The sequence below is a fragment of the Zophobas morio genome, unplaced genomic scaffold (assembly GCF_036711695.1).
Source record: "Zophobas morio isolate AGI-343-1 ecotype UQ-CSIRO unplaced genomic scaffold, CSIRO_AGI_Zmor_V1 ptg000004l, whole genome shotgun sequence".
NCBI classification, from domain to species: domain Eukaryota; kingdom Metazoa; phylum Arthropoda; class Insecta; order Coleoptera; family Tenebrionidae; genus Zophobas; species Zophobas morio.
This window is the reverse complement of record NW_026972109.1, coordinates 16,483,293-16,507,045: the sequence shown is the minus strand read 5'-3', so window position 1 is coordinate 16,507,045 and position 23,753 is coordinate 16,483,293. Positions and strand designations below refer to the sequence as shown.

The 23,753-nt window shown below is 32.8% G+C and overlaps 1 protein-coding gene and 1 non-coding gene across 2 annotated transcripts in view; one reads left to right on the top strand and one right to left on the bottom strand.

The window, feature by feature from the left end:
* The window catches only part of LOC135143462 (leucine-rich repeat-containing protein 15-like), a 144,787-nt gene that overhangs the window by 574 nt on the left and 120,460 nt on the right, over positions 1-23,753 (top strand). The window contains exon 2 of the mRNA XM_064075326.1: positions 5,205-5,267. The gene's annotated coding sequence lies outside the window, so the exon portion shown is untranslated. The remainder of the gene's footprint in view (positions 1-5,204; positions 5,268-23,753) is intronic.
* On the bottom strand, positions 13,074-13,145 carry Trnaa-ugc (transfer RNA alanine (anticodon UGC)). The gene has a single exon. It is a non-coding gene; the product is annotated as a tRNA-Ala (tRNA).

The following is a 23,753-nucleotide window of genomic DNA, read 5'->3' as shown; positions in this document are numbered from 1 at the left end:
CTGTTATCAATGGAGAAGTGACTCATACGCAAGTAAGATGAATGAATCATCCGGATTCCACGGATTGTTTGGAGGAGTTCGGGTTTGACCAGCTGATTGACCTGGCGGTTATCCATTCGGACAATTAACGATTTTTTTTACATAAAAAACCAAGAATGACTAAGTCTTAACGTTTACACACTTTGGATGATGAATACTGAGCACGTTTTGGCAAACCTGTTTGCCGACAAACGTTACGAGAATTCGAAAAGCCGTTGAGAGACGGCTCATAACCGCCGAACCCTTTTATTGTATTGGATATTCGCAAGTGACAATTTAATTTGATTGGTTGGATGGGTTTGTTGTTGCTACTTGTTAACCGTATCTCGAAACGCTTGTAACCATATCTCGGAACCTACTATCTTGTCAGGTTTCTGTCATACACGTTCATGTAACTTTTTGGATAAGCGATCACTGTAAGTAACGGTGATTAGTTATCCGCATTTAATTACTGTGTTACTTCGAATTACAAATTTAGAATAGATAGGATTTTCACAAATACAAGATTAACATCAATCAAGTTACTTAATTACATATTCTATATTATCAATATTAATAATGTAAGATAACAATAAAAAAAGAAAAAAACGTAAGGACTGTATTAAAAAAATGCACATACACATGTTTTCTGTAGTCACACAAGCAATTTTTGTGATGTGTTTTAATGGTTTCAAAATGTATTTCCGAATTTCGAAATTTTTAACTTTATATATGTACTGGAAAATAGTAATTATCACCGTTATGTAAGTATTAGTTCGTGAGCGTAAGCTAAGGCGACTTACCACATCTTAGACTTTTGGAAAAAAAATCCAAATTTTAACAACACACAATTTAACTTTGAAACTGCAATGCTCTGAAAACTTGTAAACGCTTTCCGGGTACGACACCCATGGTAAATCCTAAAGCAAAATATATTCATTTATCCCCTCCCTAAAAATTGATGACGTCAACTCAAGATTTTACACAATAAATATTCTCTGACGTATTCAAAATACTATGACTATATACTTGTGGTTTATCAATGCACTCATAGCTTTTAGAATTATTTATACAGGCTGACTCAAAAAATTAATGAATGCAGTTTACTGCATTAAATCAAGAACGACATTTACTTTAACTTATCTTATAATTTTTTAAAAAATCTGGATTTACCTTCGACGAATTTTTTGATACCACAATTTTTCGTTCTTTCAACTTTAAATTTTTCAATTTCTCAACTGCCAAATTTTGCAATTTTTGGTATCTTCAATTTTTTCAATTTGCAATTTTTCGATATCACAAGTTTTCATTTTTTGTTTTTTCCTTTCCTTATTTTTTCAATGTTTCTTACGATTTTATAATTTTTCGTTAATTTAATCTTTCAAATTTTCAATCTTCGATTTTACAGTTCCCTGATTTTCCAATTTTTCAATTTTGCAAATTTTGTATTTCCAGTTATACCCAATTTTCCGATTTTCAATATTTCGATTTTATAATACATATTTCGTTTTTTTGATTTTGCTCTTTTAGGATTTTTAAGTTTTTTCAAAGTTTTCATTTTATATTTTTTCGTTTTTGAGTTAAAAAACTGAAAAATCGATCTGTAAAAAAATAATGAATCTAAAAATTGGAAAGAAGAAAAAACGAATCGAATCGAAAAAGTGGAAAACACGAGAATTGAAACATCGAAAAATTACAGAATCGTCAAAATTCCAAAGTCGGAAAACTGTAACAGTGAAAAATCGAAAAATTGAAGAAATTTTAAAATTTAATTATTGAAAAAAATTAAAACTAAAACCGTAAAATTGAAAAAATGGAAACTTGAATTGAATTTTTGATTTACAAGTTTTCAAGTTTTCATTTTAATTTTTAAATATGTATGTAATTTAAAATGGAAACTTGCAAACTTGCAAATCAAAAATTGAAGAAATCAATAATTGAAAAATCATGAAACCGAAAAATTAAAAATTTAAAACTGAAACAACAAAAAATTAAAAAATTGGAACACTGGAAAACAGAAAAATTGCAAATCGAAAATTTGAAGAAATGAAAAATTGAAGAATCGAAAAATTGAAAAATTAAAAATCTAAAAATTGAAAAGCCGAAAATGAAAAAGTTATAAAATTCAATAATTGAAAAATGAAAAAATTCCAACATCGTAAAATTGAAAAAGTGAAATATTTTAAAATTATTATTATTACTACATATTTAAAATGAAAACTACAAAAATTGCAAATCAAATTTGAAGCAACGACAAATAGAAATATCTTAAATTAAAAAAAATAAATTAAAGAATCTAGAGGTTGAAAAATCGGAAAATTGAAAACCGAAAAATTACAAATTCAAAAATTGGAAAATTTCATTTTTAAGAAATAAAAATCGAACAATGAAAAATCGAAAACTTCAGAAACTTAAATCGAAAAATGGCAAAACCTTCTCGGGGGGTCTAAATTGTCTTTTTTTTAAATGTAAAACCTTCTCGGGGGCCCCAACTGTAGGACCTGCTAAGATAAGACTGACTTTGGAAAATGGCATACCTTCTAAGAAAAGAGAGGGTGGGTGGGCGGGGCTAGTACCTGGTAAGATAAGACTGATTTTGGCAAATGAGATACCCTTTAAGAAAAAAGAGGGCGGGTGGGCGGTACTAGTACCTCCTAAAATAAAATTGATTTCGGCCAATGAGATACCCTCTAAGAAAAGAGAGGTATCTCAGGCGGGTGGGGCTAGTACCTGCTAAGGTAAGACTGATTTAAAAATGTAAAACCTTCTCGGGGGCGGCAAATGTTTTTTTAGAATGTGTAACCTTCTCCGGGGTCCGACTCTCTTTTTATAAAATGTAAGGGGCTCCAAAAGTCTTTTTTTTTAATGTGAAACCTTCTCGGTGGCGCCAAATATCTTTTTTTACGATTGTGAAACCTTCTCGGGCGTATCAAGTGTCACAAAGTAAATTCCGCAAAATCAAATTTTATAATTTTTCGGACAAGCAGTATTTGTTGGAGTGTACTTCCGAAGTGAGGGACGTTCTGTCGAAATAATTTTCGACCATTTTTTTTTACATTTGTTCATGTTGATAAATTAACTCCGGTAATAAACGGATGTCCAGAAATTCCAAAACACCACAATAAATTGTCATTAAAATCAAATTAATAGTGCGGTTGCCGTGTGGCGTGACGTTTAAACAGTGATCATGACGTTTGACTAACATTCGTCATGGCATCACCAGCTGCTAGAAAACATAAGCGCTGACACACGAGTTTTTGTCACGAGTTTCTCTGATGCCAGATTTAAATGATCACCCCGTACATGAGTTAACGTTTTAAACACCTGTTGATTTATGTCCACGACGTGTGTACTCTCGAGGTAAATTGCCGCGTTAGCGGCTCTTTAACATGTGGACAAACTGCACACGAAATTGATCACTTGGTAAAATAAGTTTTGTATAATTGCCAAAACGTAAAAAACAAACGCCTGGATGTCTCTCAATGTCTTTCGCATTGTTCGCTAACAACACATAAATTTCATTGAGATTTGTGCGAACCTTGAATTTTAAATTTTTTGAGGGAGTGTGCGTGTGCGTGGGTCGTCGGCGACAACTCGCGTGTTCTTTGATCAACTGTTTTAGAATTTGCTATCTACAAAGTCCGGATATTGCTTTTCGGGGCTGCCGCAAGCCACACTACTCTCGTAAACAGACAAAACAATCAACCGCCATGAAATCATTCGTTCGTAAGTCCAAATACGTTTTTCGCCAGAACAAATCAGGTCATGACGACGGTTGATTCATGCCGGTTACAGGAAACGCTGGAATTTGTATCAATGGAACTGCTTTACATTTGATCAAAAACAATAAATAATTCATATCTGCGCTGCGGAGTGTGGAAACGTGGGCGAAAAATTAGCATTTGGTAATGTTTGATATAGTTATTAACGTTCGCCTATTTTCACAACACACGATCAAAAACGACTAAAAATCCCGGTGATTCAAAATTCCGCTAATCATTTAAACAAGCGTACGAGGCATGTTTGTTGTAGGTGTCGATATTTTTAAATGGGTGCCATTCATGTCTGCTATTCAAACTCGATTGACCCTAATCAAATCTGATCAATTGATTTTAATTGATTTAGTGGCTTGGAGCCCGAGAGTTATGCGTGTAGTTAATAAAGCAGGATCTGTTATGAAAAAGTGACTGGTTTAGAATTCGGCGTGTCAAAACGTATTTACGCGTTGAAATATTTCATAGGCCAGATGTACGGCTTCCAAAAATTCGTGACCTATTTGATTCAACCTGCGTCAACGAGTCCTTCGTAATCCCGTGATTTACTAAGCCCAGTTCGTGTTTTTCTTTGATCCGCATTATTTGAAGTCGGTTGAGGAAAATAAACTACACGGGGCGCCATTAATATGTAAGTACGTGTGGGCGCAAGCTGACAGTTAATTATGAAAGCCGATTTTATTACATTATTGTTCGTACGTTTCACTGTCCTTGTTTGGTTCATTTACATACATGTAATTATGCGGTACGGTTCAACGGCTAAAAACAAAACTGGAATTTACTCAATTTGTCTTTTAATACCTGATAAATTGGACACATCACTTGCCGAGACGAATCCCATTTGATGTTGCATTAAGTCAATTAAGCTTCACATTTAACGCAGGAATTAAAGAAGTCGAAGAAATGCAAACCGGCTGATGTTTTGATCCAAAAATAAACAAGTTGTTACGCGGAAAAGAAGGTAAATTTTCCTTTTGCTATCGCGAATAAAACTTTGACCTCGGACATCTGTACGGTGTCTACTGTTACCAACAAGACTTCTATAATTTCACCCCGTCAAGCTGTTTTTAAGCAGATTAAGGCAATTTACGTTATCGTCTCCGAGGCACAAGCCACAACAAATTGCTACGCAGGATGGCTAAGCAGCCTCCTAGGGGAAACCCGCACCAGATGAGCACACTATTGTACACTTGTAACCTCAAACTATTTTGAAAGATTTCCAAAACACGATTAAAAACGTGCAACTCATCAAACTGTGTTCAATGTGTTTCGGAAAACCTTCACAATAATTTATGCTTCTTTCACGCCAGAGATCACGATGATTACCGCCAGTCATTAACGACTCTCTAACTCAAGTATAAATAACTCCTGAAATAAGTTTTTAAAGCTTTAAAAAATGTTTTTCTGTTCAAGGTGCAACTTACGTGCTCCCGGCGATCTCCATCACAAGTATTAAACAAACACTCGTGTTTTCCAGTAAGTACAGTTAACATTTTTTCAAAATAAACTCGTGGTAAGTATAATGGGGCGTCTGTTTTGGATCAATTCCTCATAGATAAACTTGTGTTAGGACTGTTTGTTTAAAATTTTAAGTGTGCAAATAAATACTTATTTGCAGAAGTCAGTGTGACTGTACGTGCACTTCCTGTGAGGTTGAATTTTTCGACTGAAAAATTAAAGTTGCTTGAACTAGATACTCGATAAGGGTTATATTTCGAGCAAATATTGACATCCAAAGCAACAATTCAGTCGGGTTCACTGGACTACAAAGTAGCGGATGTTCAAATAAAAATTCGCCTGGTTTTAATTAGTTTTGGATTAATTGTCTTCAACAAACCAAAATAATTTACTACCGTAAAATTGCATAATTTGAAAAGAATTATTTCTGTAAAGAACAAAAATCGTCCGTTCATGTTACGCACTGTTAGTTTAGTCATTAAAAGTAGCTCATTTACGCTCGTACTATTAACAAGAAATTAGTTATTCATCGGAAATCCTGAATGAAATGCTATTTCAATATAATTAAACTTTGATTGTGGGTGTGAAGTATCGTTTCCCGGAAAATTATAATGTATACTTTTCAAAAATCAAATCGTAATTGGTTTTAACAAGCAACAATTAATAGATTATTTGTTTTGCATAAAGTGGCCATTAAACTTTCTTCCAGCACGTGACTTGTTTTAATCGTTTATATCTGTGACAACTACATATTTATAAAGTGCCAGTTTAATGTCAAATGAATTTTAATGATAATTAAGAACGGAATTATTAAACCACAAGATAGTAATTAAAAATTAGCTACTGATCACATTTTAAATTGTTTTTGCTTTAGAGCAGTTGACTACAAAATTTTTAATTATCACTAAAAAATTATTGACGCCAACGTAAAATACTGTGAAGCTGATTTTGTATTATTTAAAGAAAATTGAACCTTGAAGGTTTATAGTTTAAAAATCAGTAATTATATAACAGACTTGTTTTGAAGTTTTAGTGAGATAATAGCATTGATTCAGAGATTACAAAACATTAACTAAACGTTTGTTTATTCATCGCTTCTGAAAATCTGTTTTCCTTTTTGAGAACTGTTTGTCGAGCAAATTTCGAAAACAAATAAATAAATAAATTTTGAGCATATGGTAATGTTATAATTAGTACTGTTTTGTACATATCTATAAATCAATATATTTTCCCATCGAGAACTGATAACGTCATTAAAAAAAGTAATAATAAATCTTACTGAAACAAAAGCTCAAACCAGTATCAGCGATTTATTGTGCCTACGAAGATAGGAAATTACACCTATTTTGGACAACTAACTTTATCAAAAGTTTTAAGAACCATTTTTTAATTTCAAATTGCGTTCAATTTTTAAAAAATAATAGAGGGTAATAAATTTTAAAGGAGAACGTAGATCAGATTAACAAAATGGCAATAATGAAACCGTGAAGCAAGCGAACAACCTGCACACAAAATTAATTCACTTTCCAGAAGTAAGGAAACTTCTCAATCGAGAAAGTTAAAAAACTGGTAACACAAGTAGACATAAAAAGCAGAAGATGGCTTTATAAAATATGTATCCTTTGCGTTCTCGGTAGTTAATGGTAATGGCTACCGGAGCAAGCGGGCAGTTTAGCGAATAAAACTGTCTTGTTGGTCACATGATTCAGTATATAACTGTTCGCTTTTGTAAATGAAATAATATTTCCTTTGCAATCTCATCTGTTTTTGATTTCTTAGTTGAAATTATTAATTAAAAAGTACGATGATAAAAAAGTAATTGCAGCCGAATAATCGTTACGTCTAGACTGAAATAAATTGTGGCGTGGTCATGGTCACGCAAACGGACATTTCTTTTTCATAGTCTCGTACATAACTGTCTGTAGTTAATTTTTTCGGACAACCACGTCAAAGTTGAACAACTTCGCGGTTCGATAATCGGTGGCTTTACTTTCAGTCTTTCCATCCTTGCATCCTTCCACTTGTCCCCGACGTCCCCTAACAACATTTTTCTCTATCTTCTATCACAAAGAAGCCGGAATTTCTCAACAACAACACCAGAACACTACAAATAAAAACTCTGACCCCGCTCAAAATTACGCAATTCACGTGATCTCCAATCTTTCGATCATTCGCATCGCGAATTACTATCAGAAACCGCCACAACTTCCCATCAATGCGGATATCTTAAGTCGTGTTGCGTACTTAACAGTCATTCGTAAATATTTACGTTTACTACGACGAGGAACTTATAAACACTTTGATCCAGAGAATTCGGAAATATCGCGGATTTGTCTTTGTTGTCTGGTAGTCCACGTTTGCAAACGCCCGACCCCAATTACTCGATCATACCGCAAACATCTGTCTTCGTAAGCGCAAATTCCGCGAATAATTCGCAGGATTCCGTTGAATGTTATCGAAAAAACTGACGCACGAGCCCCAAAATACCGATAACGATTTATTTGTAAAGGAGCCATAAACTCCTCTGTTTACGTGGACTTGAAATCGGCTTTGCTTATGCGTTTAAATTATGGCGGGCCAAAATTTCGAATACGCCGAACTTCGGCGAACTTAAACAATCAATAACACGCCAGGCAACAAACTACACAGAGGGGTTATTTATTTAAATTTCGCACAACCGGATAAATCCGGAAACCGTTTTAAAAAACGATCCGTTTGTGCAATTTATTAGTTGCTATGAACCACCGCCGAAGTCGCCTTGGCTTTAAAAAAAATTAGCGTACCTTTCTGTTGAGGAAGACGCGACGCATGTTCATATTCGGTTGGGCGGGCATCGTTATTTTATTCACAACCATGCTGAATATTCACTTGCACTATTTCACACAAAAGCAACACATAACAAAAATTTTGTCAACAGACGAGAACGCGGTTATCGTGCTCAACTTTCATGCGGACCGAGCCGGAATACGAGCTTGCACGAAACGCTTGCGTTGCTTACTAAAGTGACTTAAGTCGGTTAGGTCGGTGTTGCCCAGTATTTAAATCCCCCTCTGCTCTACGTTTATAATAGCCGATGTTCTGGGAAACGAGATGTGCAAAGACACTGAACTGGCTTACGCAGTGTTTGGATTATTTTTGCGTAAAGTCCATCGGTTTTTGGGTTGAAAAGTGGGATTGTTGGCTTGGAGTTTCCGGGGAAAAGCACAATGCATTTTCACAATTTCCGCAGATACGGGGTCATTACACACTGTATCTTATTTGCATAGTGATTAATGGGAGTTGCGAGGAAGGAAAACGCAAATAGAGACCGACGAGAAAAACCGGTGTTAATTTCGGGTGACACTGCCAAAAGTTCGGTAAATTCGTGTTGACGGGCCAATTCAAATGAATTGCCCACCACCGAGTTCTGTGATAGATTTATTCAACCTAATAAGAATTTTACATTTGTTGGAAACACGAATGCACCTTGTATGCGTGTCACACCTGCCAGACAGCTCTTGCTGAATTTTCAATACAAAAAATGCAAATTTGACTTTCGTTGTTAGCATATGGTTAGATTTTTTTTGTACAGTTGTTAGAAAAGTGATTTTTCATGTTGCGGGTTGTTTCAGAAAATACTTTTTTTAATAGTGGCCCATTTTTCGCAGTAATTATTTTCTCCACAGCTGCAAAATTATGCCTGCTCTTAACTTGTTTCTAAATGATTTTGTGGAATATTTTACTCACCGTTAAGTGGCAATAACATTTTCAAAAGTTCTAAAAATCTAAACAACGGAATGCATTTTCAAAGTGATAAATACCACCACGATATTTTAAAACCATAAAACTACATACCAGTGTTTTTTTTTTTTTTAAACAGAAAATGGATTTCATTGGTCGAAGTATTTAATGTTTGTAACTTTTGATTTAAGAATGCGTTTCGCCAAATTCCCCAACCTAACCTATCTACGAAGTTTTAATCAGTGATAAGCTTTTGAAATTTTTGTCAAGTCTTCAGCTACCTAGTATATTTTTTGTAAAACTGAAAACTTAACTGAATGGATATGAAAGTGTACTTAACTAGCCGATGTAAACTAAATGTGGTGGCTCTTGTTTTACAATATATTTCGCTACTTGTTATTCAGTACGTTCCACAAATAACCCTCGACCTTGTGAGTTTTAATCAGTCAAACTTTTATAAAGTGGTCCCCGTAGATAAAAACCCTCGAGTTCTCGAATTTTATCTTTTCTGGATCTTTTAGCTGTGTTATAATATTAATTTGGAAATGTAACTTCCAGTTATGTTAGTTTTGTGATTCATTATTATATAATAACACTAATTTATTTTTGGTAAGAGCAATTCGCACGCATCAGGTGAACACAAGGATGATTCATACAACACAGAAACTGGAACAGTGAATTTGTGACCAATTTTCATTTGAAATGTGTTTGATTTGCATGTTTCAGAGTGGTCTTAAAAATCTTTCGATGAGTGGAACAATTAATTAAAGACAAAACGTAAAATAATAAATTATTCTTTTTCAAAGTTTGTATTTACATCTCAAACACTTTTGCATTTTAGCGTTGGCGTGTCCCATAAATATTTAATTTGGAAGTTTCTACATTTGACAACACTATTATATTCATTGAATGTATAACTGCCGCGATCTAAAGAAACTGTTTGAAGCGTAAATCTTAGTCAATTAACTATTTGACAACAATTAAGTAAGTGACTGACAGGAATTCAGTGCGTATTAATACTGAGTAACAATTATTTACGAAAAGTTTTCTTATTGGTCCGTGTTAAATGAGTGATGTTTTTTGCCAAGCAATCAAAGTGGATAATAATTGCGCATCCGATATAGTTAGTTGATATTATATCTAACTATCTAACAATGAGAATCTAATTAATGCGTAACTACAATTATTGATAAATTTTTTTATCTCGAAAAGTACAGTAATCGGAATTTGGACACCATTTTACTTTAATTTTATATATTACATTGGAATAATTTCCCAAATAGTTTGATTGTGAAACCTGCACACAATTATTGACACGTGCCGTCTCTCACACCAAAACACCCACACTTGCTACTAACATTACATACACCGTAAAATATTTGTATAATGAATAATGCACCGTAAACTTTTCACTCAAGGAAAAAATCCAAAAAGTTTTAACGAAATTATAAAACCATGTTGATCATTAACGCCACATTGTAATAACAGAAAATGATCATTTGATTTGTTAATTTACATAAGTAATGGCATTTATACACCTGTGATTCGAGTCTAATAACACCTAATTAATAATTGAGATAATAACCTTGCTAAATTCATAATTCCTACAAGCGTATGAAAGACCTTCGCCGATGAAAAACTCACACAAAAATATTAGCCATGATCTCATAGAAATTCAAAAAGGTGGAAACAGTGAAATGTTAAATCGTTTTTACCTGATGGTGTTAATGCAACAACAACAAAATGAATTACTGACATATTTTACCAATATTACATACATAAATCAATTAGGTATCAGTATCTTCATCATAAAGAATAATAGCATCAATAAACACACAAAAACGCCCACGCGTTGACTGATAAACTCTAACCCTCAATTTTTCTGTAATTATGCTATAAATTACACCTGTTAGTCGTTCCTGTCCTAAACTAATTTTTGAATAAACACGGTATAATAGAGCAAATTGATGAAAATGTCACATCGACACACGTCATTCGTTTAGCAACGGAAAATTTAGTCGACGTCACCTAAAACATAATTTGAATCACATTTGAGGTCTGTGATTTCTACAGCGGATAAATTGTTTGCACGTACAAATAATTGTGGATAAATGAAAATAAATATAGTTTGGAACGATGAGACAAGTTCGTGCGAATCATCAAAGGCGGTTTTTCACAAAATTATGTAATTTTACAGTTCGGTAAAGCACAAAGATATAAAAGTGATAAGTCGGGTAAACAATGCCAAGACCATGTATTACACAACTGTGTGATCGAAGATTATGTTGAATTCATAAAAAAAAATCGGCAAAATGTATTTATTTGAACGATGACGTGATGCACCTGGCCTATTTATTTATGAAATGAATTTGCATAATTTTTTAATGGTGAATAATACGGTATTTGGCGATTTGTATAATGTATGTAACGTTTTCGTAATGTTTTAACACCTTTACAAAGACTATTTTTAATGTTGCTAAGACTATTTAATCTGTACACAATTAAGTCGGTCGGAAGGAAGAAACTTATTTCGAAACCGCATAAACGTAATCTGCGAAAGGATGATGCTACACGAGATTACGCACAGTGATAAAAGGACAATAACAATAAGGCAGGAAATAATTCGTAAAGAAAAATACCAAACTATGACACATCGTATGTTGCGGAAGTAGCTATAAAAATAGTGTAATATAAAGTAAGATATAACTGGAACATAATTGACAACAAAGAAAATAATCAGTGTCAGTATCAAGGCTTCATTAATAGTAGAAGTGGGACTGCAAAAGTGAAAATCAATGTCATTTGCCTGCCTATTTGACCGATTTCAAGGGAGAAAGTTTCTTAGTTTTTTTAATTTTTGTAAAATCTAAATAAAAAATGTATATTGCAGAGTACGAGTATATAATTGCTTTGTTTGAATAGTTTTATTTTTTTTGTAGTGCACTGTTTTGGAAAGTATAACTGACACAGATCGATTAGAGAAAAATTGTTGCCTTTATAGCAATAGTTTTGCCTTAAACACCGGAAAACATTACCCTTGACAAAGTCGCAATTGCAAAGCATATTACACGATCGTAAAAATGCACTATATTTTATAATGTTTTTCCGAAAACTCGATGCTTACATAACCTTGTTCGCCGAAAGCTCAGGTGGCCACATTAATTGGAACACTGACTGTAACAATTTTATTTATAAATATCTAAAAATACTACAGGTTTATGTCAAGAACGTAACAAAATAAAAATTATTCTTATCTCAATGATAAATATAAAATGACGGTTTCCACAATTATAACGTTGTGGCTAAAAATATTAAAATTCAGTTTTTGTCAGTGTGGAACCTTGAAGACATAATAATTACGGTAATATATTACGTAGGATAATCACGATAATAAAATAATAATGTTTCCTTTGATAATCGTCCATGGAACAACAATTTGAATAAAATATGCGTTTTCGTAGTAGTGTCTACACCTTCGTCTCATAACCGGGTGATTCAAAAAGTAAGTGTTCGCAATAAAGTGTCAAAGTTCTTCGAACCACCGAGATGACACATCGCGGCTATTGATTTAGTAAATCTTAAAAATGACATAATTTAATATTTACTACACTGAATCATACATTACAAGGCGCATTTTATAATCCCATTCTTTGCCGGAAATCGTAATAAAACTACGTTTAGGTGAATAATTCATTCAACAATTTTCATTCGAGTGTTGGTAGGCGAAACAGGTTCGTAAATAAATGGATTAACTAAAATCTATTTAACATGCACTTTATTTGCGTGAAACGATAAGAGGACATGTTTATTTTGTCATCGAAAAAAATCGCGTATAAGTGGAATTGTGTTTTTATTTTTACGCAAGTTTAGTGTCACCCTGAATAATGGCTTCGCGGATATATTGGATTAACTGTAAAACTATATTTAAATGATGTTAACTGGACACAGACGCGACGGCGACTTGTCGACGAAAATTTATCGGAAATTGGTCCCGTGCCAGGAGCTTTCATTTCCAAAAAGTCCAACGGACGAAAATAACGTCTTTATTTGTAAACAGACTTGTTGGAAAAGAATGATGCGATGAATTACAACGAAAAAAAAAAGTGGAGATGCCGGGGATCGAACCCGGGGCCTTTCACATGCAAAGCGAACGCTCTACCACTGAGCTACATCCCCGCCGCGATATCGGTGTTTGAGAGTACGAGTGTTTCCAGTGCAAACGCAACTGAATTGATTTTTAAAATACGCGTTTCGCTTATATGGTATACGACAGTAGTAAAGTTGCAAAACAACTGAATCGACAGGAATGATTGTTTGATATGAAATTTGAGCCCGCGGAAGAAAAAAGTGACGACTTGTGAAATGTTCGCCAGATGTAGGAAGCCGTTAATAGTCAAAAACCGCCAAGCGAATGTGAAAAAGTCGAATTTAATATTCACAAAGTACTTCAAAGGAAAGAAGATTCTTGGGCCTGAAACACAAACATAATAATTTTCACCGCCGGAAACGCTTATGAAATAATTACCCTACATTTCCGGCTGTACTAATTCACGATTAACAAATATCCAGTGCGTTTCTGTTGTAATTATAGCAAAAGCTCGGAGAAACATCCCGGGTGGTCTATGTCTCACTTGGTTATTAATTTTTGATTTTTCTGTTCGAGGATTGGCTTTTTTTCCTTTGTATTGAACAAAAGCTTTCAAAAGCTCATATCCTGATTCCGACAAAGGATCATTAATGTGGTAATGATTTTGCTACCGTTAAAGCAGATTTCCCTTTAATGCTTCTATAACTTCCCAAGAAGGATATTTGCAGCGTCTATACAGAACTATCGATTTCATTTATTGGTGAACTTCTATTCTATAACCATTACTTTCAATGGTAATTGAATCCGATCAAATAATAATAGACAGAGCTATTCTCATTAATGTAAATAGGCAATTCTAGCAAATCCACGATTACATGTCAAGGTAGCAACACCAAAATGGGTATAATGGAATGCGCATAGATTACATCAAAAGCTTGAGTCTTCTCATTACTGAAAACATTTTGACGCATAAAATTTTCCTCCGCAAATCCATGTTTGTAATCCCTTTAGATAACAAATGCATTCATTATGAAAAAATGTACCACCAAATTATACAAATGTGGGGTACTTTACGCTCCTCATTGGAATAATTCCAATTTAATCCACCCATTGTTGTGTAATTACACGTGTATTCTATCAGACTGTTTTTCCCATGCATTTTTACTACAACATCCACAGCTACTTTAAGTAATGTCAAGATCATTCGGCGACTGTCTAGTTTAATATTTTCTTGCCGTTTTACAGGTCGTTAAATGCGCACATGCAGATTTTCTATTGTCCGTTGTCGTCTGTCTGTCGGCGTTTGTGTTACGTATCTCTGAAATTAAAGAATCGATTACCTTGAAATTTTTAATGTTGCTTAACAATATGGTAAAATTTGTCGGCTCGTCCTCTACAAAAAACTGATGACGTTATCTCAAAATATTGTCAAGTACTTGTGCTTCAATAATACACTCCCATGTTTAAGGTTATTCTTAGCACCATCAAATATATTTTTTATTTCGGAAATCACTTGACGAATTTTTTAAATCTTGGTTCACGGATGACGTCACTTCAGAAATTATTACACAAAATTTTGTAAACCTCATTAATAAATTTATTTATTTACAATTGCTTACCCAAGATGTTTAAATAGTTTATGTAAAACTAATTTGCTTCCTTTGTTTTATTATCCCAGAAGCGGTTCATTAGGTTTTCTTGAATTTCTGGAAACACACTAAAGTTTGTGTTTAGTCTTACAGTACAGTTTTACGAAGCCAGATTTTATACTTATGGAAGCATCAATTTTGGTAATTCCACAAAGGTCATAAACAGAGCTTATTACAAAAACTTTAATTTATTGTAACAAGTGTGACATTTGGATTTTTTACATGAGATACAAACGTGAAATATACATTAAAAAAATGTTTGTCGGTACTAATTTATGTAAAATCATGCAAAGGATTTAAAATGGTGTCGTTCACATTGTTTACTTCAACCAAATATTTTTTGTCATTTGAGTACTAAATACAACTTTTATCGTTGTTTTCAGAACTGAATGCATTTTGTTTAAAAATATACGTCAAAAACACTTTTCATGTACCTTGTGTTTTATGGTACAAAGATATCTTTGGAAAGCCCCTTTTTCGTGGATCTTCGGATACTGATTCGTCCCAATTTAGTTTTGCGAGTGTCTAAATCCGGCTTTGAACCACATGCACAACCATTTTGCGAAATACCCCAAAAACTGTTCAGTCTATTTTCACACATGCAACAAATTGGTTATCGAAAAACTCATAAAATAAATCTAAAGCTCTTCGGCTAAAGGTTGTCTGTAGATTGGTATTTCCAAAAAAGAAAAAATATGTAATTTGTTTACATCGCACCTCTAGGTCCTGACGCATATTTAATTACGTACTGATGCCTCAGAAGCCAGGGAAGTTCGGTGCAACTAACTTACCACATTTTTGGTCCTTGCAAGCAACCTCAAGTTTCCAGTATTTTACAAACCCACACATCGACATGTTGCAACCAGATCGAGGTGCAACATTTCCGCTGCCCACACCGCAGAATTACGGTCCAATATTATTTAATGAGCGGCTTTCGGACTTTTATAATAACATACGGACCTCTTTCATAATATTTTAATGATTATAATTGCCGCATTACAAATTGGATCGGATTTAGCCTAAGTTATGAACAAGTTCCAAGGTTGTGCCTCAACTTTTGGCCATCCGTGCAAACAACGTGGGATGAAGAAGAATGATTCTTGTTTATCTTTTTATATGTGCATAAACGAATTTGGCGTATCGCTATTAAAACAAGTTTTGAACTTATATAGAGATAAGGAAATTATTTGCATGTTGTGTGGGTTGGACCTGTAGAAGGTGCTATATTTTTTGTGGCAGTAATAGGCAAGTTCTTGAAACTTTATTCAACCGTTAGCTGTTTTTAATGGAAAGTGGGGCAGCGTTTAAGTGTGGTTTCGTGGAAGGATTGTCGGGATATGCGACAGGTTTCAGAGCTGATTCTGACTAAATTTTTGTTCATTTTGTATGAACTGTGAAAATGTTCAGAGTTTTTGCGAAGCTTCACTGACTCATTGTTATATACATTTTTGGGCTTTTGTGTGAAGTAATTTCTCGAGATGTGGACACGTCAAGTTCGATTTCTTTGTAAGGAAATTCAGTAGCCGAAGTGTGTCGTGTACCGTTGCAAATAAGTATTACAATATGTCGCCAATCAATTTAAGAAAAGTGTAAAAAACTTTTAAGTAAAGAACACTGCACTCTCGAAATTTTTACAGTTATCAATGTATTTGTGCATGTGACGCATTTTAGTTGCACGAACAAATACATTTCTTTAACGCCTCCCACTCACAGATGTACATTTTACTGAATTAAAAATTTGTATTGAGTTTTTTTTTTTTAATAAAACATCAGTTTAAATACAATACATGACCTGACCAAAAGTTACCAGCTTTGAATGAACTAAAATCACTGAATATTGTTGCCACGATAAAATATGGAATAACAAAGGTAACATAGACGACCTACATTTTAAGGAAAACTTTTTTCTTGCTTATTTAAAATATACTTACTTATATAATAATATTATAATATTAATTTAAATAACATGGCGTAGGTTTTATGACCTCCACCTTTGCGTACACGTCTCGCTCGCTGCTCGAGCTCGTAATTCCATATGCACTCCTCTAATGTTCTTAATAGCTAGACCCATCATAGTGATTTAAAAAACAAGTACGCAATCGCTACTGTTTATGCACTCCAGGTTCTTTCACCCACACTAATCATTCTCATTCCCGTAAATTAGGCATATTAGCTTGCCAAATATACTTTTACTTTCAAAACAAATTATTATTCCAACATTCTCTAAAATTTATACTCTGAATTACATTTAACAATTTCCTCGACAACATCGATTTGTTAAATGAAGTAATAATACCTGTACATACATATTCAGGCACGTTTAAATATGTACTTCAAACTTGTACGTCTCGCTCGCTCCACGCCACAATTTTATTTACTTTCTATAGATAGATCTATTTGAATTTTTCTTGGCAAAAGAGCACCTGAGGTGTACGAAAATGAATGTAGAAATATGTTTGCGTGAGAAGAACGCGTAAAATTCCAAGACCATCATGAATATTAAGACAGCCATCTTGACATACGCCGAACGTGGGACAGCTTTGTAGAATGCGCCGGGTTTACAGACATTAAAAAGGTCTAACGGTTCGAAAACTTAACGCAAAGTTAGACTTCGAGCTAACCCTTTTTGAGGCCACCGTTTTTGACTATGTCTCTAAATCCCTAAATCAACGTTAATATAAGTAATTAAAAATCAAACAAATTTCCACGGTTTTAGTTATACCGTCATGCATTAAAATTAAACGGCAAATCTATTTTGTATGCATGTGGAAAAAGAGGACAAAATCGACAAGCACGATTACATTCATAAGCAAACGTTATGTTTACTCATACTTGGTAATCTGATTTTAAAATCACTCGGTTCACAGATAACACAAAATTTTATTTGTGTTAAAGGTAAACGAAAAGTCAGCTTTTTCTAACTTATTATGTAGCGATAAACTAACTTAATTTTCTCTTAATTTGTTATCTACGTACGTAGAAATTTGAACGCCCATGTATGAGCTCATTTAAAAAGTAAAAGTTCTTCAAACCTAACACTGGAATTTACCATTAATAATTGCTTCGTACGTAAAACGGATGTGTATTTAACGCTAGGTGAAATGACAACACATTAACCAGAATTTATGATAATTGATAATCCGTGATAAGAAGGCACAGCTCCCATTCGTCGAGCAAACAAAAAAAATATCTAACTATACAGTAATAGATATATTTGTAAATGTCCAAATCAGGTCACATTCAGCTCCTGCTAATTTCACTCAGATAAAACACGTATTCTCATAACGTGACACAATTTCGTTTCACATCCTGATTTTTCAATGTCGTAAACGAAGATCAAGATGAGTCAGTCTTGTCACTAGACGACACTGACTCCATGGGATTTATTTACTCCAATCGTAACACCACAAAAACCAACTCCGGCTTTAGCGTAAACAAAAAGTGTGAAAAGCGTAACTGGTGTTCTTATTTCGCTGTTATAATCTGACGTAACGTTTAGTTAATTAATTAAAACAATGCTGTTTCCGATTTGTCAGGTGAATGGACAAACGCACGTCCAAAAGGCAAAAATTTGCCACTGCTGCAAATGCATGTCCTAGTTTTTTCATCCGGTGCTTGCGAAACCCTTCATTCATGTGTACGAAGATGATTATTATTGAAAGTTTAAAAAACGCCAAATGTGGAAGTGTGCGTCAGGTTTTTGGGACGGTTCTGAGAATTTTTTTAGGAATCTTCGGCATGAATGAAATTATAAAAACCCCCGCTTTTTTTCGAATATCGTAAGCACTGTTTGCAAATATTTACAGCTGTTAAATTATTACATTATTGGAAGTTGTAGAACACATGTGAAAACCCGTGTTGGCAATTTAAAATTGATGTTACGTTTATAATATTTAGATATTTAGTAATAAAAAAATGGATACCGGTGTTGGAAAATTATGGAAATGCTTGTCATTTCTTGTTAGGAAGAAATAGCCGAGTTTGTGTGTTGTGTCTTGTTGATGTGAATATAAATATAGTCACAAATTAAACGTTTCAATTTTATTTTGTACTAAGTAATACATAACTCACACAATAAATATAGATACATTTACAAATACATACTACACAAACATGTTATTTTTCATTAATCACTATGAACCAACAGCGTCGAAGAGTCGATGCCGACTAATATTTGGAGCTTTTGTGACTTCATGAAACACTAATTCAAACTTTAATGCTAAAAATATACGTTTGCGCGATCATTTAAATGTGCCGTCTAGATACACGGAAATAAAAAGTGTCGCATGTTATTACGTCAGCGTTAAATCTGTAACATTATATTATCGTGATGATCGTAAATAAAAACTAAGCCAAAATATAAAAAAATGCATTGAGTTGGAATCATTTTATCACCGTGATTATGTCATTTGATTAACAATCACAACTAAGCCAAGATCCTGTATATGGCAAAAAACGCCAACTGCTGAATCTCTTAGAAAAACAATTTTCATTTTCAGTCAGGGATTTCTTTGAAAGTTGACTACAGTTGTAGAACTTGTTGATTGAAATAACAAACCGTCAGCTTATTCAAAAAGACGAGGTATATTGGCGCCGGTTATGCATCATCGAACGTTAGAAGATTTTCGGAGAACACTGAAAATAAATTAATTTCTCTTAACTCCCGGCCACCCAATTTCGGTTTGTAGAAAAATATTAACAATAACATTCTGTTTTAAACGAAGAAAATTTGTGCTACGGATAAAGTCTACAAATTCATTATTTTAGAAAATATTGTATTACATATCTGTTTTTATCTTCCTTCTGTAGGACGAAAAATAGGTTTCCAGTTTCCGTCTATCTGTCTGTCGTTTGGTGCCGATTGTATTAGATCTCCGAAACTTGCAAAGTAATTTCTAATTACTGTTTACTTTATTTACGCAGGTTTTTGGAAAAAGATTCAAAATATACAAAGAAATTAATTAAAACAAAACAACGGTTATTAAAATGTGACGTCATTACAAAAATGTATTAAATAATGCTTGTTGAAAATATATATTATTTGATAGTAATTGTTTTTCGTGTTATACGAATATATGTATGTATGTATTTTTATATTTTAGAACTCTTTTTACAGATGTTTAAAAAAAGATTAACGAACCAACTAATTTTACCTTATAATCAATTCTGGGAACACTACAACTTTCACTACCCGAGGGTAACCTAAGGAAGTATTGTAATAATAATATCGGACGTTCATGTTTTCTTCACGTTTCATGATCTCTAGAATATGAAAAAATGGGTCCTCCCTTTTCATTTGTCCGTCGTCTGTCTGTCTGTCTGTCTATGTCGATTTTTGTCAGATAAATGACATCCCCTCAAAATTTTGTACATTTACATAATTTAAATTTCATAAAATAATATACTCCTACACTTGGACTTTATGAATCCGCCCTGTTTTTGTTTATGTTCAAAGTTTCTTCTTCCTTAGTCATACTTATAATATGTTTCTACTTTTTTTATTCATCCCATAATATTCAGAACCTTTTGTTCCATTGCAGCTTAATTAATTAATTAATTAGTCCTCGCCTCTGTTTTGAGGTGACAAAATCAATCAAATTTTAGTTTCTTTTAACACACTGCAGCTAATATTTGTTATCTGAACGTGATATTATTAATTAGACTACTAAGTCGAATTCTTTCGAAATATAAGCATGTACTGAGAATACATTTTACCACGTCGATATCACTCGAGACATTTTCTTCCCAATTTTAATGTTGTTTTAAAACGAGCGCTATTGACTTGGGATGATAGGTTTTTCCTTCCCTCGCCTCTGAAGCGCACCCAAATAAAACCCCCTTTTTCGAAAAATTTTATTTTGTTTTTGCAATTTTTGTTTTCTGATATCTCGATAAAGTAAAATCCAGTGGCGCAAATAACGGTCCCACAGCTTTTTTGACTGGAATTTTCCAGTTATTCAATATTTCATTTTTTCGATTTCAAATTTTTCGAGTTTTCAACTTTTGAATTCTTCAATTTATAGATTTTGCAATTTTTCGAATTGAGTTTCTCGAATTTTCAATTTTTAACTACAGACCAAAATTATTGAATAATATATTGACGCTATGTTTTTCATTATAATATCTCTTGTTCTTTGTGCCAAAAAATTGTTGAAAGAAAACTATGTACATAAAGATAAAAAAACAAAGATTAAGCCGCTCCCACCCGCTCCGATCTCAATTGTGATGGGTTTTTCATTCATAATCAGACCGGGGGGCGGAGTTTATTTGTAACATCAAAGTTTCTCTAGAAAATTCTACCCTTTTAAAAACATGTTTCATATGGTAATTTCTTTATTTTTTCAATTTCCAATGTTTCCATTTTTGTTTCTTCAATTTCACGAAATGCAACTCTTCGTGTTTCATTTTAAATATGTAATAATTTTAAATTTTTTTTTTACTTTTTCAATTTTATTCTAGAATTTTAATTTGTTTTCATTTATTCGACTTTTCCAGTTTTTCGACTTGTAATTTTTTGATTCTTCAATTTGTCATTTCATCAAATTTTCAATTTACAATTTTTTGTTTCGCTTTATTTTCTTTATTTTTACAAATTTTTAATTTCTCAATATTCCTATTTTATAATTTTTTGTATTTTTAATTTCCATTTTTTCAATTTTTGGATGTTTCACTTTTTAGATTTGGCCATTTTTCGATTTACAGTTTCACGAGATTTCAATTTCTAATTTTTCAGTTTTTCATGCCCTCAATTTTTCGATTTACAATTTTACTTGCCGAACGTAAGCGAAGGAAGTATTGTAATCGAGTTCGTCGGTCGACTCTCTACTTTTACATTTTCTCGACCTTTCATGACTCCAAGAATACGAAAAATAAGTCTTCCATTTCCGTCTGTCTGTCTGCCCGTCCGTCTGTCTGTCTGTCCGTCTGTCTGCAGTCACGGATTTTTCAGGTTTCGATATTGTGATTTAACGATCTTTTTTTCGTATGAATTTTTGTAAGTGTTTGGATTTTTTAATCTATTGTTCTTTTCAATTTCACGTTTTTCAGTTCCATCATTTTTTAGGTTTTCGTTTCTTGATTTTTTGATTTGCAGTTTTTCTAGTTTAAAATGTGTAATAATAATTTTAAAAATATTTTAAATTTTACGGTTTTAGAATTCTTCTATTTTTCAATTATTTTATTTTAATTTTTTTTTATTCGACGTTTCAATTTTTCGATTTTTAATTTTTCAGTTTTTTTACTTTTCGAAACCAAGAACTCGAAAAATTGAAGAAACGAAAATTGTAAAATCGAAAAATTAAAAATAAAGAAATTTAAAAATCGAAAACAGGAAATATGTTTTGTAAAATGGAAGTACTGAAAATTAAAGAAATCGTAAAATCGGGTAACTGTAAATCCAAAAATTGTAAAATTGAGAAATTGGAAAATCGGGGAACTAAAGAAGAATCAAAGATTGAATATATAAAAAATTGACTAAAGGAAAAATTATGAAATCGAAAGGAACATTGAAAAGATAAAGGAAATGAAAAGCGAATTTTGCAGCTAAGCTCCACCCTTCAGCTCACGATGAATAAAAAATTCATCATAATTGAGAAGGGGTGGGTGGGCGAGGCTTATATTTTGTCCATTTTTTCTTAATATACGAAGTCTTTTTTCCCGACAAGAAACTGAAAACATGTTAACTATCCTGTTGTTGAAAGAAAACTCTATATATCTATTAAAAAAAAAAACAAAGATTAAACCCCACCCACCCGCCCCGATCTCAATTGTGATGAATTTTTCGTTCTTTGTTAGACCGAGGAGCGGAGTGTAATTGCAAAATACATAGTTCTCTACAAAAATTTACCATTTTCAACATGTTTTAAGTTTCTTATTGTGAAAAGAAGGCTACAGGTATGATAAAAAAAAGTCAATCAAATCTGTCAAATTAAACAAAACATAACATTAATCAAAATCGAAAAAACGAAATATTGTAAATTCGAAATACTGGAAATTAAAAAATCGGAAAATCGGATAATTGAGAAATCTAAAAATTGCAAAATAAAAAAATTTGAAAATTCGAAAATCAAGGAATTGAAAAATGGAAAATATGAAGAATGAAAGAAACATCGAAAAAATAAAGGAAATGAAACAAAAAATTGTGAATAAATTCAAGAAAATGAAAATTAAAAATAAAGACCTTGAAAACCGAGGAAACAAAAAACAGAACAATCGAAAAATTAAAACTTGAGAAACTGAAAACGCAAAAAATGAAAAATTATAATATCGAAAAATTGCAATATTGAAAAATTTCAAAACGAAAAATTCAAGAAACGATAAACTGAAAAATTTGCAAGCGTGAAATTGAAAAATTGGTAAAATTAGGGTCGGTTTATGGAAAGCGAATTAAATATTGAATCGTCGATTAATTTAACACAGGATTAAAATGTAGAATATGAGCCCGTGATTAGTTAAAACATGCACGTTGCATGGCAACGGACCTCAATTAAGATTAATCGCGATTAACTTTTAATTCGCTTTCCATAAAACGGATCTTAAAGTTGCAAAAACGAAAAATTATGAAACCGAAACTTTGAAACAGAAAAATGAACAAAAATGAAAAACATCTCAAAAATTGGTTAAAGGTAAATATAAATTTTTTCCAGAAATTCTTGTGTCAAGGGTAAAAATTCGACACGGATTCATACATCACAAGTGCAGGCGTATCTTATTTATAAAATTAAAAAAAAACTTTATTATAAATTTTGAAGATAACGTCATCCCGTTGGTGGTGGGGATGATTAGACAGATTTTAGTTACCGTTTAACGATCTACATGATATTCCTAATATACATACAAAATGTGACAACAATCGGTCCAGTAGGTTCGGAGATTACTTAGGAAAACCAAATCCTTTTAGACTTTAGGAGTAAACCGAAATTTTTACATAAAAAGTAAAAACGAAAATGATACATTTAAAAATTTGTATTAGAGTATGAAAAATTGTGAATTCGCATCTTCTGAGGGAAGTTCTGTCGAAATAATCTTCCACTAATTTTCTATTTCAAC